Below are 18885 nucleotides of genomic sequence, written 5' to 3'. Positions count from 1 at the left end.
TCACTTGGTAGTCAAGCTGATTAGTAGGCTTTCTGGGGTTGGGCTGTATTTTACTTTCTTTTCTGTTGAAAGGAGAAAGTTATTTAAGGCGTGGTGTCTATGAATACTACCTTGAATTTACCTGAAACGTAAGGTGTTGAAAGATTTTTATTCATGCCAATTCCCTTTTGGTTTTGCATGCATGCTTAGAGGTGATGATTAACAGTCAAGACTAGGAATGAATCGAGTCTAAGTTTATGATGCCAATTGTTCACATGTGGAAGAGGTTTTGCAATTACAGGTAAGAATAAATCATGTGAAGTCATTCACTCCTTTGCTTTCAAAGAGACTGTTTTTTTTCTCGTCTCTTGATGGCTACATTCAAAATAATTTGGTAAGAAGGGAGGAAGAGGATGTCTAAATTTTGGGACCACAATGGTTGAACAGGAAGGTGCCTAAAAACTAAGTTGAAGGAAGGAGACAGGAAGGCTAGAATTTCTATTTGCTCTTTGGTACAGAGATTGAAGTATTTGTTTAGTACTCTCTAACTTTCCTTTAATATGAATTGTATGAAGTTTAAAAATTCATAGAATAAACAAATTAATTTTAGAGGAGGTTAAATAGACTTTCAGGTTTTTGTAAAAGGACATTTACCCACAAAACTAACTTAAATTTAAATTTAATGTGAATAAAATGCCTCTGAAGAGGTCTTGAAACATGTATCATTTTTAGGAAGTGTTCTCTGCATGGCTCTAGTAGTAGTTAGGAGTAATAAGACAAGAGTAGTTACCGAAATCTTCACTGATCTCTGCTTCTCCCTCAAGGGTGTTGCCATGTGGACATGCAGACAAAGCATCACTAAGTTTTCGAAGTTCTAAAGAGTTTTCAAAAATCTAGATTTTTGTGTGAAATCTTCTGAATTTTATTTTATTTTATTTTTTTTTTTTTTTGTTAAAATAAAGTTTTATTGGATCGTAGCTGTGTCCATTCACCAAGTACTATGCACCTCTGCTCGTAAGCTCCTACAGGAGAGTTCGATAATCCCAATAGAGACCTGCAGCTGCCCAAGCATTTAGCATCTGGCCCTTTTTTTTTTTTATTAAATCATAACTGTATACAATGATATGATTATAGGGCATCATACACTCACTTCATAAACCATTTGACACATTTTTATCACAGTGGTTAACATAGCCTTTCCGGCGTTATCTCAGTTACTGTGCCAAAACATTTACATTCTACATTTACCAAGTTTCGCAAATACCCCCGAAATATGCACCACAGGTGTGATCCCACCGATTCCCCTCCCTCTACCCACCCCCCCCTTTCCCACTTCCCCCTATTGTTAAGTTGTAGCTGGGTTATAGCTTTCATGTGAGAGTCCCAAATTAGTTTCATAGTAGGGCTGTGTACATTGGGTATTTTTTCTTCCATTCTTGGGATACTTTACTAAGAAGAATATGTTCCAGCTCCATCCATGTAAACATGAAAGAGGTAAAGTCTCCATCTTTCTTTAAGGCTGCATAGTATTCCATGGTATACATATACCACAATTTATTAATCCATTCGTGGATCGATGGGCACTTGGGCTTTTTCCATGACTTAGCTATTATGAATTGGGCTGCAATAAACATTCTGGTACAAATATCTTTGTTATGTTGTGATTTTTGGTCTTCTGGGTATATGCCCAGCAGAGGAATTACAGGATTGAATGGCAGATCTATTTTTAGATCTCTGAGTGTTCTCCATATATCTTTCCAAAAGGAATGTATTAATTTGCATTCCCACCAGCAGTGCAGAAGTGTTCCCTTTTCTCCGCATCCACGCCAACATCTCTGGTCTTGAGATTTTGTGATATAGGCTAGTCTCATTGGAGTTAGATGATATCTCAAAGTAGTTTTGATTTGCATTTCTCTGATGATTAAAGATGATGAGCATTTTTTCATATGTCTGAAGGCCGTGCGCCTGTCTTCTTCAGAGAAGTTTCTCTTCAAATCCCTTGCCCAGCCTGCGATGGGATCCCTTGTTTTTTTCTTGCTGATGCGTTTGAGTTCTCTGTGGATTCTGGTTATTAAACCTTTGTCAGAGATATACCCTGCAAATATCTTCTCCCATTCTGAGGGCTGTCTGCTTGCTCTGCTTACTATGTTCTTAGCTGTGCAGAAGCTTTTTAGTTTGATCAAGTCCCAGTAGTGTATTTTTGAAGCTGCTTCAATTGCCCGGGGGGTTCTCCTCATGAAATACTCACCCAGACCAATTTCTTCAAGGGTTTTCCCTGCATTCTCCTCTAGTATTTTTATAGTTTCATGTCTTAAGTTTAAATCTTTAATCCAATGAGAGTCTATCTTAGTTAATGGTGAGAGGTGTGGGTCCAATTTCAGTCTTCTGCAGGTTGCCAGCCAGTTCACCCAGCACCATTTGTTAAATAGGGAATCTTTTCCCCACTGAATGTTTTTAATTGGCTTGTCAAAAATCAAATAGCGGTAAGTAGCTGGATTCATCTCTTGGTTCTCTATTCTATTCCAGATATCTACTTCTCTGTTTTTGTGCCAATACCATGCTGTTTTGATCACTATCGATTTGTAGTAAAGTCTGAGGTCTGGTAGTGTGATTCCTCCTGTTTTGTTTTTATTTCTGAGTAATGTCTTGGCTATTCGAGGTTTTTTCTGATTCCATATAAAACGAAGTAATGTTTTTTCAAGATCTTTAAAATATGACAGTGGAGCTTTAATAGGGAGTGCGTTGAAATTATATATTGCTTTGGGTAGTATGGACATTTTGATAATGTTGATTCTTCCTAGCCATGAGCATGGTATGTTTTTCCATTTGTTAACATTTTCAGCTATTTCTTTTCTTAGAGTTTCATAGTTCTCTTTATAGAGATCTTTCACGTCTTTTGTTAGGTAAATTCCCAAATATTTCATCTTCTTTGGTACTACTGTGAATGGGATAGAGTCCTTAACTGCTTTTTCAATTTGACTGTTGTTGGTGTATATAAAGGCTACCGATTTATGAATGTTGATTTTGTAACCTGAGACACTGCTGTATTCCTTGATCACTTCTAGAAGTTTTGTAGTAGAGTCCCTAGTGTTTTCCAGATACACAATCATATCATCTGCGAAGAGCGAGAGTTTGATCTCTTCTGACCCTGTATGGATACCCTTGATCACCTTTTCTTCCCTAATTGCGGTGGCTAAAACTTCCATTACAATGTTGAAAAGCAATGGAGACAATGGGCAGCCTTGTCTGGTTCCTGATCTGAGTGGAAATGATTCCAATTTAACTCCATTCAATATGATATTGGCTGTGGGTTTGCTGTAGATAGCCTCTATCAGTTTAAGAAAAGTCCCTTCTAGACCAATTTTCTTGAGTGTTCTGATCATGAAGGGATGCTGGATATTATCAAAAGCTTTTTCTGCATCAATTGAGAGAATCATATGGTCTTTGTTTTTTAATTTGTTTATGTGCTGAATTATATTTATAGATTTACGTATATTGAACCAGCCTTGAGACCCTGGGATAAAACCAACTTGGTCATGATGCATAATTTGTTTGATGTGTTGCTGGATTCTGTTTGTTAGGATCTTGTTGAATATTTTTGCATCTATATTCATTAGTGATATTGGTCTATAATTTTCTTTTCTTGTTGGGTCTTTTCCTGGTTTGGGGATCAGGGTGATGTTTGCTTCATAGAACGTGTTGGGTAGTCTTCCTTCTTTTTCTACATTTTGGAACAGGTTGAGTAATATAGGTACTAATTCCTCTTTAAAGGTTTGGTAGAATTCTGACGTGAAACCATCTGGTCCCGGGCTTTTCTTTTTAGGGAGGTTTTGTATAGTTGATGCTATTTCTGAACTTGATATGGGTCTGTTCAACATTTCCACTTGATTCTGATTAAGTCTTGGAAGGTGGCGTGCTTCCAAGTATCGGTCTATTTCCTTCAGATTTTCATATTTCTGAGAATAAAGTTTCTTGTAATATTCATTAAGGATTTTTTGGATTTCTGATGAGTCTGTGGTTATTTCGTCTTTGTTGTTTCTGATTGATGATATTAGAGATTTTACTCTTTTTTTCCTGATTAGGTTGGCCAGAGGTTTATCTATTTTATTGACCTTTTCAAAAAACCAGCTTTTTGATTTATTGATCTGTTGTATTATTCTTTTGTTTTCAATTTCATTTAATTCTGCTCTAATTTTGGTTATTTCTTTTCTTCTACTGGGTTTGGGGTTGGAATGTTCTTCCTGTTCCAGTTGCGTGAGATGTCCCATTAAGTTGTTAACTTCCTCTCTTTCCGTTCTCTTGAGGAAGGCTTGCAGTGCTATAAATTTCCCTCTTAGAACTGCCTTTGCAGTGTCCCAGAGGTTCTGATAGTTTGTGTCTTCATTGTCATTTTGTTCCAAAAAATTGGTGATTTCTTTCTTAATCTCATCTCTGACCCAGCTATCATTCAGCCTAAGGTTATTTAACTTCCATGTTTTTGTATGGGTATGCAGATTCCTGTTGTTACTCAATTCAAGTTTTATTCCATGATGGTCCGAGAAGATGCATGGAATAATTTCTATTCCTTTAAATTTACTGAGGTTAGACTTGTGACCTAAAATGTGATCAATTTTGGAGTAAGTTCCGTGGGCTGATGAGAAGTATGTGTATTCAGTTTTGTTGGGATGAAATGTTCTGTAGATGTCTGCTAAATCTAAATATTGGATGGTTAGGTTTAAATCTAAGATTTCTTTGCTCAGCTTCTTTCTGGAGGATCGATCCAACACTGCCAAGGGAGTGTTGAAATCTCCAACGATTATGGAGCTGGAGGAAATCAAGTTACTCATGTCTGTTAGAGTTTCTCTTATAAATTGAGGTGCATTCTGGTTGGGTGCATAGATATTAATAATTGAGATCTCGTCATATTGAGTATTACCCTTAACAAATATGAAGTGACCATTCTTGTCCTTCCTTACTTTTGATGGTTTAAAGCCTACTGTATCTGCAAATAAAATTGCAACACCTGCTTTTTTCTGACTACCATTTGCCTGAAATATGGATGACCATCCTTTCACCCTGAGTCTGTATTTGTCTTTTAAGTTGAGATGTGACTCTTGTATGCAACAAATATCTGGCTTGAGTTTTTGTATCCAGTCAGCTAACCTATGCCTCTTTAGAGGACAGTTTAAGCCATTCACATTGATGGAGAGTATTGATAAGTCTGGTGGAATTTTGGGTATCAAGTTTTTCAAAGGTCCAGTGGACATTTTTAATCCTTTCGCCAGTGTGGAAGTTGAAGTTTGATCCGAAGTTTCTGAGTGAGTTTACTTTTGTGGTATAGGATTTGGTTGGTCATTGTGGAGGATAGGTCTGAGAACATCCTGAAGAGCTGGTTTACTTATGGCAAATTTTTTCAACATATGAATGTCATTGAAGTATTTAATTTCTCCATCATAGATGAAACTCAGTTTAGCTGGATACAAGATCCTGGGTTGAAAGTTTTTTTGCTTTAGGAGATTAAAAGTTGATGACCAGCCTCTTCTGGCTTGAAAAGTTTCAGCAGAGAGATCTGCAGTTATTCTAATATTCTTACCTTTGTATGTTATAGTTTTCTTTCACAGGGCTGCTTTGAGAATCTTCTCTTTCATGTTAACTTTAGTGAAGCTAATTATGATATGTCTGGGAGATGGCTTATGGGGTTGAATCTTGCTGGGGTTCTGAAGCTGTCTGCTATCTGAATTTCAGATTCTCTAGGCATGTCTGGAAAATTTTCTTTCATAATTTCATGTAAAAGGGCCTCTGTGCCCTTGGCAGCCACTTCATCGTTCTCCGAAATTCCTATAACCCTTATGTTGTTTTTTTTCGAATTATCTGAGAGTTCTCTGAGTGAGTGATCCGTTTTTGCTCTCCATTTCTCTTCCTCTTTGACAGATTGGGAGCGTTCGAAGACTTTATCTTCAATGTCAGAAATCCTTTCTTCTGCTTGCTCCATTCTGTTACTGAGGGATTCTACTGTATTTTTCATATCTTTGAGGGCTGTAAGTTCTTGTTTCAGTGTGTCTAAGTCTTTGGTGGTTTTGTCTTTAAATTCGTTAAATTCTTGAGACAATTTTTGAATTTCTCCTCGAATTCCTAATTCCATTTTATTAATCTTGTCTGCAAACCAAATTCTGAATTCGACTTCTGACATCTCAGCCAGTTGTTTATGAATGGGATCTTCAATCACATCTGCCGTATCTTTTCTTGGGGGGGTTGATCTATTCTGGTTATTCATGTTACCAGAGTTTTTCCGCTGATTTCGCCCCATAGTTTACTCCCTTTGGTTTTTCCCCTGGGGTTTTATCGAGGGCCCGTACAGTGTTGTGGCCTGAGAAACTGGGGCCCTGTCTGGTGTGGTGGAGCAAAGTGGTTCTGTCTTGTTTTCAGCTGGTTTCTGTTCGATCCTATTGCAACTTCTACTCTGGCTTGAAGTCTCAGCTGTGTGGAAAAATCAGCAATTAAGTCACCCCGCCTGCCCACCTCTGGCCCCAGTTGGAAAAGGAGAATCAAACCTTCCTACAATCGCACACCCAGGGCACCGCCTGAAAAGTCCTCAGTCTATTAGCCCAGTTCAAAAGGTCCGAATCAACTGTCTCAATCAGCACTTGTCTCAGGTGGAAGGGTTCAAGAGGTCTCTGGGAACTGGATCACATGGGCCTTGTGACTCCTCTGACACAGCTCACCCCAGTGCAGCGTGGAGTCAGGAGGAGCCACCCAGCAAACAGAGCAGTCTGGGAAGGTTGACGTCTCCTTCCCCACTTTGCCCCTCCGTCGGACCCAGTCACTGGTATCTCTGCAGATGGCTAACCCAGTTGCCTGCAGTGAACAGACACTCCAGGGGTTTGCACCTGCCTGAATCGCAAGGAAGTCTGCCAGGCCCCCGCAGACTGCCGCTATCTAGCAGGAGGAGATGGGGCCTGACATCTTTGAGTGTTTGATGCAGGTGATGGGAAGGAGGTGTTCACTCAGGCTTAGCCACGTCCCTGATGCATGCTGCTAACAGAACAGAACAGAACAGACAACTTTGTGAGGTTCTGTCTCTGTTCCTGTCGTCGCCTACAGGAGATGGGCTGTTTTGAGTTCAAACGTCTTTGCTGCTGGAGAATTGCGTCTGAACACCTCTCTGGGTCGGCCCCGCCCTGGAGGCTTCTGGGTTTGTGAGCCGTGTCACCGGTGGCCTCCTCTGGTTGCCCAGGGAGACAGGGGGTGTGGCCTCAGAATATCCAGAAGTGAGCGTTCTGCCGTTAAAGAAAAAACGGCTGTTGATCTACCTCCAGGGAACTGCTGCTCTGGTGTGGGCACTCAGGCGACCCTTTTCTCCTCTGTCCCGCACCCCAGAGTCAGCACTGAGCGGCCGCAGTTTGTGCTGGGTCCACACCCCTTAAGAGATCCCCCAAGAATCAGAACTCTTGGGGGATGGGCCCCCAGACCCCGATTGGGAGTGTGGGGGGGGAAGCTAGAGTTTCATTCAGTTTTAAGCAATACTACGGTCCGGGGAGGGCTCCTGCACTGCACCGCAGGGAAGTGCCGCCAAGGCTTGATTTCCCCTCAGCAGAGTGCCCTCTCCTCGCTCACGTATCCCAGAGTCAGCACTGACCTGACGCAGCTCAGGCACTGTGCACTCCCCTCGAGAAATCACCCAAGGAGCCGAACTCCTAGGGGATAGGCCCTCAGACCCCGAGTGAGAGTAGGGGTTCTCAGCTCTCAGCGGGGAGGCCAGAGTCTTATTCAGTCTTGGGCCCCGTATGCCCGGGGAGGGTTGGTGCACTGCACCGCAGGGAAGTGCCACGAGGCGTGACTCCCCCTCAGCCCGGTGCCCTCTCCTCACTCGGCGCGCCTCAGAGTCAATGCTGACCAGTCGCAACTCGGGGACTGTCCACTCCCCTTGAGAAATCACCCAAGGATCCGAAGTCCTGGGGGACAGGCCTCCAGACCTCAGTGGGCGGGAGGGGAGCGCCGGGGGTTCAGGGTTGCCGGCAAAGGATTCCCAAAGTTTTATTCAGCCCTATGTCCGGCAGGAGAACGCCACGGCACCCCAGTAGGGGAGGTAGGTCCAGTTTTTAGAAGGTCTCTCCCGTGGAGTGTAGTGGGAGGGCCTTTAATTTCTGCCCGCTTGTTCAATTGTGGGGCTCTAGAGCCGGTCTCATGGGGGAGGGGGACTCCCATCCGCTTGGTGGTGGATTTTGTACCTTTTGTTTGCGTCCTTGTGATCACAACTTGCCTCAGCGGTGTTGATGTGCGTTCTTCAGCCTTCTCTCTTGGTGAGGCTCAAGTCCACCAGGATACCTACTAAATTCCTGTCCCTTAACTCTCCTTCTGGACGGGAGCCTTTGTTGAAAGCTGGCTTCAGTCCGCCATCTTCAAATCTTCTGAATTTTAAATTTGCCCTATTGAAACATTGGGTGAGCAAAATAAAACATATTTGCCTGCTGGGCAAAGCCCACTGATCATCAGTGTGTTACCCGCCAATGATTTATTCAAGGTGAACACTTTTTAAAAAGTAAACATCTTGGGCTAAGCATGATGGCTCACTCCTGTAATCTTACCACTCTGGGAGGTCAGGTGGGAGGACTTTTGAGTTTAGGAGTTCCAGATCAGCCTGAGCAAAAGCAAGATCCCATTTCTACTAAAAATAGAAAAATTAGTTGGGCTTTGTGGCGAGTGCTAAGGCAGGAGGATGGTGTTAGACCAGGAGGTTGCTGTAAGCTAGGCTGATGCCCTGGAATTAGGCAATAGAATGAGGCTCTGTCTTAAAAAAAAAAAGTAAACATCGAAACATGCTCTCCATCTATAATCTCCATTGTTTTATTTTTCAAATGAATTAAATCCACTTTACTCTTCAAGTCTTCTGAATACCCACAAATTATGTCTAAATTCTTTTAATGAGATGTAAAATCTGCTACTTCCTTCCCATGCTCCACTCCACCTTCATGTGATGGTCTTTTCCTGCGATGTTCCTCTTGTCCTCTTAGTTGGCACCTACTCATTATTAACACCAGCTGGGAAGGAATGTTTCCTACTGTGTGAAGCCTTCTAAGTGAAGGATGTGGTGGCTATATAATTGACCAGAATTCTCTGTACAGGAGTAAGAGCCTCAATACAAAATTACTGCTATGCTCAATACCTATTGTCATGGTTTGACTCACTCAAAATTTTAAAAATAAATTCAACCAATAGTATTGAGTTCCTCTTAGGTGCCACTCTAAGAGGAACTCCTGAACTCAAAGGTCCTCTTAGGCATTAAAATTGTGAAGATTAAAAACATGAGTATCTTTTGTCTTCAAGTTGTTTACAGTCTATAACAGACATTCCATCAAACAATTGGAATATATTCATTAAAGTGTTTTAGTGGAGTTTGTTAGAAGGTGTCAACGGAGAATAGAAAAAAGGAAAAGTCTGGGGAGTGCTTTTCAGAGAAGATTCATGAGATGAAATGGAAGGATGAGTAGAAGCTTTTCATGGAGCCATAGGAAGGGAAAGCAAAAGGAAGAGAAATTTGAAGCAGAGGATCAATATATTTATACAAGAAAGCCTGGAATGAGAATGGTGTGCTGTTTCCTGGGATTAGGAGTTAGTAACAATGATGACTAATGGTTACTAACAATAGGTGACTACTGCTATTAAATTATTGCTGCTGCCCTTTGCTGTACTTTATATGGAATTTGGCCATGAAATCATTTTCCTGAGACTTCCTGTTAAGAGCTATGAGCTTCTTAGATGAGGCCCAAGGTGGCTCAACTGATAAATAATGCTTACTGAGTCTCTGGACTAAATCCAAATTAATGGACCATTGCCACTTACTCAAATCTGGGGTTAGAACAAGAATGTACGTTTTTAGGTTTTTCTCTTGACCAATTCCCTGGATGAAACTATGAAGATTTCTATACCTTTTACTCTTGATTCTACTATATCAAGGCTGAATATTTTCCTTGAAATTTTAAACTAATTTCATAAAATATCATTACAGTAATTAGTAGAATTGGAATACTTGTTTGATGTTACTCTTTTCACAATATTTAAACTTAAAATCTTTAAATTAGTAATGATCCCTTGCCATTTTATCTCTAAGGACCTCATTTTAATATTATATGGCTTGTAATAGCAAAATACTAAAAAGCATAAACAATAACCCCTACGAATAAGTTTTGTTAAAGGGTAGAAAAGTGACATGCTCTCTTTTTCACTGTACTCAAATAATTGAATGTCTGAGAATATTGCTCTAAAGCAGAAAAGGTTGACATAAAATTGTAGAATTATATTTAATTAAAAAGTTAAAAACTGGTACCAGCTTTTGGTGAACAGAATTACATGAAACAAAAGCCTCAAATTTCCTTAGTTCTCAAAGATACAGTTTCAGAGCAAGGTAAACTTCCCTGGGACAGATGGAGTAAGCTCTTGAAAAGGCCACGAGCCACACTGTTGCCATCCACACTTGTCCCCATTAAATTCCCTTTCAGAATTAGGTCAAGTGTAGGCATCAGCTGTGTGAAGATCAGAATGGTTTTAAATAATGGCTGGGATAACTGTTGAGGGCATTTTACCATGTCCACCTTTGTCTCTTTCTTCTTTCCTTCTTTTCACATAGTCTTCTTCTTCTTTCTTCTTCTTCTTTCTTCTTCTTCTTTTTCTTCTTCTTCTTCTTCTTTTACCTCTGCTAATATAGCTCAGGATAGCCAGTGAAGCCAGTGGCATTAACTTACTCTGACAATCAACTCAGATTAAATCTCCCTTGCTGCTCACTTTATACTGGTCAAGAGAACAATACAACAAGAGGACATTTCAATTCTAAGTATTTATACATCCAACGCAAATGCTCCCAGATTATGTGTTAATTTCAGGTTAATGTGAGGGTATAAACAACAAAATCACAATCTTTGAATTTGTTAGGTTGAGCCCCTCTTATAGTTGTGTCCTGCACCCAAAAGGTGTGCCATACACCCCTACATTGTGCCTTTTCAGTGGGAGCACCTCAAAATCCCCCCCTTCCCTCCTCTCTCTTTTGCTCCCTCCCCTCAACTTGAATTGAAAGGATTTCTCCTATGTGGGCATGATTTAGATCATCTACTGACTTAATGCTCCCAGATTTATGAAACAGACCTTAATTGGTCTGAGCAATATGATATCCTATAACAACATAATGACTGGGGACTCTAATACCGCTCTTATAGAGATGGACAAATCCTCTAAAAGGAAACTAAACAAAAATACAAGGGACTTAAATGTGACCCTAAACAATTGGGCTTAATAGACATGTACAGAACATCTTTCCACAGCTAAGGAATATAAGTTCTTCTTGTCAGCCCATGGAACATTCTCCACAATTGATCATATCCTAGGACACAAATCAAACTTCAACAAAATCAAAAGAATTGAAATTACACTTTGTACCTTTTCAGACCATAAGGCAATAAAGGTGGAACTCAATTGCAAAAAAATTTTCATGCATAAAGAAATTAAACAGGACAGCACCTGTGGCTCAGTTGGTAAGGTGCTGGCCCCATATACCAAGGGTGGCGGGTTCAAACCCGGCCCCAGCCAAACTGCAACAAAAAAATAGCCAGGTGTTGTGGCGGGCACCTGTAGTCCCAGCTACTTGGGAGGCTGAGGCAAGAGAATCACTTAAGCCCAGGAGTTGGAGGTTGCTGTGAGGTATGTGATACCATGGCACTCTACCTAGGGCCATAAAGTGAAACTCTGTCTCTACAAAAATAAAAAAAGAAAGAAATGAAACAACCTTATGCTGAATGAGAGTTGGGTCAAGGAAGAGATAAAAAAAAGGAATTCATTAGCTTCCTTGAGCATAGCAACAATGAAGACACAAGCTACCAAAACCTGTGGGACATTGCAAAGGCAGGTAGAAGAGGAAATTTGTTACAATAGATGACTACATATGAAAAACAGAAAGACAGCACATCAACAACCTAACGAATCATCTTAAAGAACAGGAAAAGGAAGAGCAATCCAATCCCAAACCTAGCAGAAGAAAAGAAATAACCAAAACTAAATCAGAAATAAATGAAATTGGAAACAAAAAAAATCATTCAGAAAATCAATGAAACAAAAAGTTGGTTCTTTGAAAAGATAAAGGAAATCAATAAACCACTGGCCAGATAAATAGAAACAGAAAAATAAAATCTTTAATAACTTCTATCATAAACAAAAAGGGGGAAATAACAACTGATACCACAGAGATACAAGAGATTTTTTTCTGACTACTACAAAAAACTCTATGCTCAGAAATTTGACAATGTGAAAGAAATGGACCAATACCTGGAATCATACCACCTCTTTAGACTTAACCAGGAAGAAATAGATCTCTTGAATAGACCAATAAAAGCACTAAGATTGCAGAAACAAGGACAAAGCTTCCAACAACAACAATAACAAAAAGCCTGGGACCAAATGGCTTCACACAAGAATTTTTTCAAACCTTCAAAGATGAGCTTGTACCTATACTGCAGAACCTATTCCAAAACACTGAGAGGGAAGGGACCTTCCTCAACATGTTCCATAAAGCAAGCATAATCCTGATTGCAAAACCAGGAAAGGACCCCACTAAAAAGGAGAACTACAGACCAATTTCACTAATGAATACAGATGCAAAACTACTTAACAAAGTTTTGACTAATAGATTGTAGTTACACATTAATAAAAATTATATATCATGATCAAGTAGACGTCATCCTAGGAATGCAAGGCTGGTTTAACATATGAAAATCCATAAATATAATACACTGTATCAATAGAAGCAAAAACAAAGACCCTATAACCTTCTCAATAGTTACAGAAAAAGGATTTGACAAAATCCAGCATTCTTTCCTAACAAGAACACTTAAGAAAATGGGCATAGGTGGCACATTTCTTAAGCTGATTAAAGCCATCTATGACAAACCCTCTGCTAATATCATACTGAAAGGAGAAAACGGAAAGCTTTTGCACTTAGAACTGGAACCAGATAAGGATGTCCACTATTGCTACTATCATTCAACATTGTGCAAGTTCTAGCCAATGCAATCAGGCAAGACAAAGATATAAAGGGTATCTAAATGGGGGCAGAAGAGGTCAAACCCTCGCTCTCTGCTGATGATATGATCTTATACTTAGAAAACCTCAGAGATTCAACCACAAAACTCCTGGAAGTAAGCAAGAAATACAGTAGTGTCTCAGGGTATAAAAATCAATGTCCACAAATCGATAGTCTTTGTATATGCCAATAACAGCCAAGTTGAGAAGCAAATCAAGGACACAATTCCCTTCACCACAGAATCAAAGAAAATGCAATACTTATGAATATACCTAACAAAAATAGTGAAGGATTTATACAAAGAGAATTATGAAACCCTACGAAAAGAAATTGCAGAAGACATTAACAAATGGAAGAACATACCATGCTCTTGGCTGGGAAGAATCAACATTGTTAAATGTCCATTCTGCCCAAAGCAATCCACAGATTCAATGCAATCCCCATGAAAATGCCAATACCATACTTTGAAGAACTAGAAAAACTAGTACTTCATTTTGTATGAAATCAGAAAAATCCCTGTATGGCCAAGGCAGTTCTTAGTAATAAAAGCAAAGCCAGAGGCATCATCCTACCAGACTTCAGGCTATATTATAAGTCCACAGTAATCAAACAGCATGGTATTGGGACAGAAATAGAGACATAGACATATGGAACAGAATAGAAAATCAAGAGATGAGACCAGTCTCTACTTGCCATCTGATCTTTAATAAACCAAACAAAAGCATATAGTGGGGGAAAATAATTTCTCCTCAACAAATGGTGCTGGGAGAACTGGAAAATCCCATGTAAAAGACTGAAACTTGACCCACACCTTTTACCCCTTACAAAAATAGACTCAAGAGGGGTCAGAGATTTAAATCTGAGACACAAAACGATACAAATCTTTGAAGGAAATGTGGTTAAAACTCTTGATGTTGTTGGGACTGGGGAAAGATTTTATGAAGAAGACTGAGCAAGGAATTGCAACTACAAAAATGAACAAATGTGACTTAATGAAGCTTAAAAGCTACACAGCTAAGGACACAACAAGTAAAGCAAAGAGACAACCTTCTGAATGAGAAGGGTATTTGCATGGTATGAATCTGACAGAGGGTTGATAACTAGAACCTACAAAGAACTCAAATTAATCAACAACAACAACAAAAAAAAAAAACCAACAAACAATCCTATCTACCAATGGGCAAGAGATATGAATAGAACCTTATCTGATGAAGACAGATCAATGGTTAACAAACATTTGAAAAAATGCTTATCATCTTTAATCATTAGAGAAATGCAAATCAAAACCACCTTGAAATATCACCAACTTGTGAACTTCTCACCTAAATGTGAGAATAGTCCACATCACAAAATCTCAAAGCAGCAGATGCTGGGGTAGATGTGGAGAGAAAGAAACACTTTTACACTGCTGGTGGGACTGCAAACTAATACAGCCTCCTTGGAAAGGAGTATGGAGAATCCTCAAAGAACTCAAATTAGACCATGCATTTGACCTCACAATCCCACTACTAGGCATCTACTCAGAAGAAAAAAAATCCTTTTATCATAAGGACATTTGCACTAGACAGTCTATCGCAGCTCAATTTACAATCACCAAAATGTGAAAACAATCTAAATGCCCACCAACCCAGGAATGGATAAACAAATTGTAGTATATGTATACCAGGGAATACTATTCAGCCATTAACAAAGATGGAAACTTTACATCTTTTGTATTAACCTCCATGGAGTTGAAACACATTCTTTTTAGTAAAATAACACAAGAAGGGAGAGGCAAGTATCCAATGTATTCAATACTAATATGAAGCCAGTAGATGATCTAATACATACCCACGTAAAAGATAAACTCATCAATTCAAGGTGGAGGTGGGGGAATGAGGTATTGCAGAGAGGTGAGCGGGGAGAGGGACGGGTGTTGTCCCATTTAATGGACACACTATTCAGGTGTATGGCACACCTCTTGGATGCAGGACCCAATTGAAAGAGAGACGTTGCCTATTTTATACAAGTACAAACATTGTTACCTATTTCTTTGTACCTTCAAATTAACCTGGAAAAAAAAAATGTCCCTTGCTACAATATTACAAACTCACTGAAGGCAAGGGCCTATCACTGTGCCTTGACTACCTTTATGCCTCTAATGTCTGGCAGAAGGCCTGCCATATTAACACTCAATAATTTAGCATTTGTTCAATGTGAATGAAAATACTCTGATTAGATATTTAACACATTTGAAACATGGCTGGGTTCTGATTGTGCTTCTTCCTTAAAAAAATATAATCATGGCTGGAAGTTTACACATGTAACTCAGCATATAATTATACCATCTATGTAATATATGTACCACACACGCACACACACACACATTTAATGTACTATAGGTGATGTCAACTTCCTCGTAAGCCTCCATCTGTGGTAGAGGTGGGGGAGGTATAGGGGAAATAGAGACAACTTTATAAACAAATTTGTTACCTTACAGACTTATCATTTCTGTGGTGAAAACACTTCACATCCACTCTCTTGCCATTTTTTTCAAAATACAATAAATTATTATTTATCGTCACCATATTGTACAGTGGATCTCTTCACCTTATGCCTCTTATCTAACTGAAATTTTTTATCCTTTTATCACTTCCCCTCCTTCCCCTCAGCCTCTGGTAACCACTGCTTTATGCTCTACTTTTATGAGATAAATGTCTCCATTTGAACGAGATCGTGTGCTGTTTGTCATTCTGTGTCTAGCTTATTCAACTCATCATGTTACGCATGTTATGTACATACAATTTTATCTGTCAACTAAAAAAAAAAAAACTTTTTTAAAAGTCAGTCTTTTCTATCATATTAACAGCCCTCTTTTTGGAGGGTGTAAATGCTTCATCTTTCACTTTCTTCCATCTCTTGCTTTCAGATGGTCTCTGGACAGAAAAGGATGTTGAGTTTTACATGCCTTCCAGCAATGAGGATGGGACTCCTTGTATTTGAGCAGGTATTTGTGATGTGCCTTAAGGTATCACAGGTACTAATGATGAGCTGAGAATGATCAGCTCCCGTGTGGTCTGTCCATCTCTGCTGCCTCTGCTCAACCTTGCTTCCCCCTGTGTTGTGGGTCTCCCAATGCTTGGTTGAAATTCCCATTGGGCACATTGATTTCAGCCATCTCATCCTCTAAACACCATTTTTATTCTGATGCGACTGTCTCATTTTTGTTGCTTCTGAGGCAATTTCCTTCCATAGTTTGAATACGAAAGTTGAATTGAAGGTTTTCCCTATATCTTCTTCAACCCAATTCACCTTTTAAAAAGTAATCACCACCCCCCCCCCCAAATAAAACAAGGAAAACCAATCACCACTCTCCTCCATACCCTTTAGGATAGAGGGTGGAGTTGGGATTATGTCAAAGCCTGACCACTCTTCTCAATTCCTATTCCCTCTTCTTCTTCTTCCTCTAAATCCTGAAGATCTTTCTTTTCTTTCCGGTTATTGTATGTCCGAGTTTTCTCCAAAGTCACTTTCTCTTCTTTCCAGAGGTGACAGTAAGGGAACACAATTTACAGAGAGAAATAAAAGCACATTGATTTCATATTTTTCAAGTGTTATACACATAATTTTTATTTTATCCAGGAGAAAGCTAAAGGGCAAAGAGGTTAAAGTAACTCTCTTGCAAAATAGCAGCGCCTAGATTCAGAGCCTGGCTGCAAAGTATAATGATGGCACCACCCAATATAGCATTTCTGCGTATTTTAATTCAAAGCTCAGAACTTCTTATTTCTTTTAACAAGTTATCACCAGATTATTATTTTTTTTTACCAAATTAAAAACATAATTTGACATCACTTTTTCAACCTCCTATAATGCTTTAGCACGAGACCAGAAGCAATTGCTCTAATTAACTAATTTAACAAAATACAGTTTATATGTGAAAATGAATTAACGATTAGGTAAAATTAAAATCTAAATTAGGGAAGTACATCTTCCTCTTCTCACTTGTGGTGGGGATACTTGTTTCAGTTGAGTATTATCTTCAATATAAAAAAAAATCACAGAAGTATAATTAACAAAATTTGTTTCATTTGTTTCTAAAGAGAAGCAGAAAAACTGTTGTTCCATCTAAGAGCACTGACGGAAGATACTAAACTCTGATCTGTATTGTTTAAAAAATAATTGGCTTTAGGTTTTTTAAACAGAAATGCAAGATAGCAAATTTACCTTTAAAAAGAAACTAAAAACATGACTTTTCTGTATATGTACAAATATGGAACAAGATTTTTTTCCCCCTAAGTTGTCCTAGACTAGTGCTAAATAATGCCAACAAAAATAGTTATAAAAGAGAGTGTCTCTGGTCCTGTTACCTCCACTTCTAGGGGAAGGGCAACTCTCTTTTTAAATTAATTCTATATGTCCTGATTTCAAGTGTTTCCCACCAATCAGTCTTCTTGGTGACTCTTCAGTACCTATTATTTTCCTGGTAGTAGTTCCAGGTAAGGCCGCCCGTGTCTGCCAAGGTTCTCCTGTCCGTGACTCTCTCTTTTAAAACATCCCTCCATTGCTGATATCTGTGAATACATGAGCCAAGAGCTGCTAAAGCCTGATGTTTTAGGGGCTAAGGCTGTGTCTCATGAAGCCTGCCATTTGTCAACACAGTTTATGCAACTGGCACCAGTGCTGGGGATACTCTGATCTCGAAGCACCATGGAATTTTGAGCAAGGCCACCTTTTTTTTAACTATTAAGCTTTGAATGCAAACTTTAAAATGTAAAACCCATGAGAGCCTAGCCAAGGAATAGGCTGAAAATAGTTAACATACTACGTACAAAGTTGCATTTTCCCAGTAATACTTATCTCATTGCCATTATCCAAACTTACCTCAATCTTTTCTTTCCTGAGTCAAGCACTTTCCTAGGAAGTTTTGCATTCGCTTGCACAAAATAGCATTTGCAGGCATATCATGGGCTCAAGCCAAGACCTTTGCTGTCCTTCGTCCTGACCACCTATTTAATGTACAACTCCCTACTGTACATTTCCAGTTGACATCACAGATGTTCCTTGAATTATCTCTGATCTTTTATCTGGGTTTCTAATCTCAATAAATAGCACTACCCTTTACCCACTTACCTATATAGAAATCTAAGCATTCCCGTGTCCATTCCCTCAGCCTTGCCACTGCTCATGACAACTGTCTCACACATCTCCCAAGTGTCTCTTAAACCATCAACTTCTCATTGCCACCGTCTCAAGTCAGGCATCATCTTGTCTATATTTCTGCAATGACCTCCCAGTCATTCTCACCCTTTCTCTTGCCCACCCCCTGCAACATGCCTTCTACATTGTATAGCCAAAATAATCAGCCAGAAAATGCAGTATGATCATAAATTCCTTCTTTAAAATCCTTGAATTTCTTCTTGTTCTTAGTCCCAAGCTGGCCTTGCCATAATTATGTCTTTTCCCTTTGGAAACTGCCATGTTCTCTATCATCCTCATGATTTTCCAAGTACTGTTCTCTTTGCATGAAATGATTCCTAAATTTTTGTTGAATGAATGACCAAATTAATAATATTTTTTAGAACAGAGTGCATTAGAGAACTCTCAAGAAATAGAATCCCTGAATTGATTTATCTTCACCTGAACAATTTCACTACATTTAAAAATGCATTTTAATGTTTTAAAACAAAAAGTAGAACTGAAATTGGCTTTTCCATATGAACTTGTACATTTGTTTCAAGGTCTTAGCAGAAGTGTCCAACTAATTCTGTCACGGACTTCCGTATAGATGTATTATTACCACTATCTGGAAGTATTGCCCTCTTTGACTTAGCTGACATCTGAACATACAGGCAATCCCTGAGGCTGGATGAAAATATAGAACA

Source organism: Nycticebus coucang, chromosome 11, assembly GCF_027406575.1.
Source record: "Nycticebus coucang isolate mNycCou1 chromosome 11, mNycCou1.pri, whole genome shotgun sequence".
Taxonomy (NCBI): domain Eukaryota; kingdom Metazoa; phylum Chordata; class Mammalia; order Primates; family Lorisidae; genus Nycticebus; species Nycticebus coucang.
Note: the sequence above shows the minus strand (reverse complement) of the source record.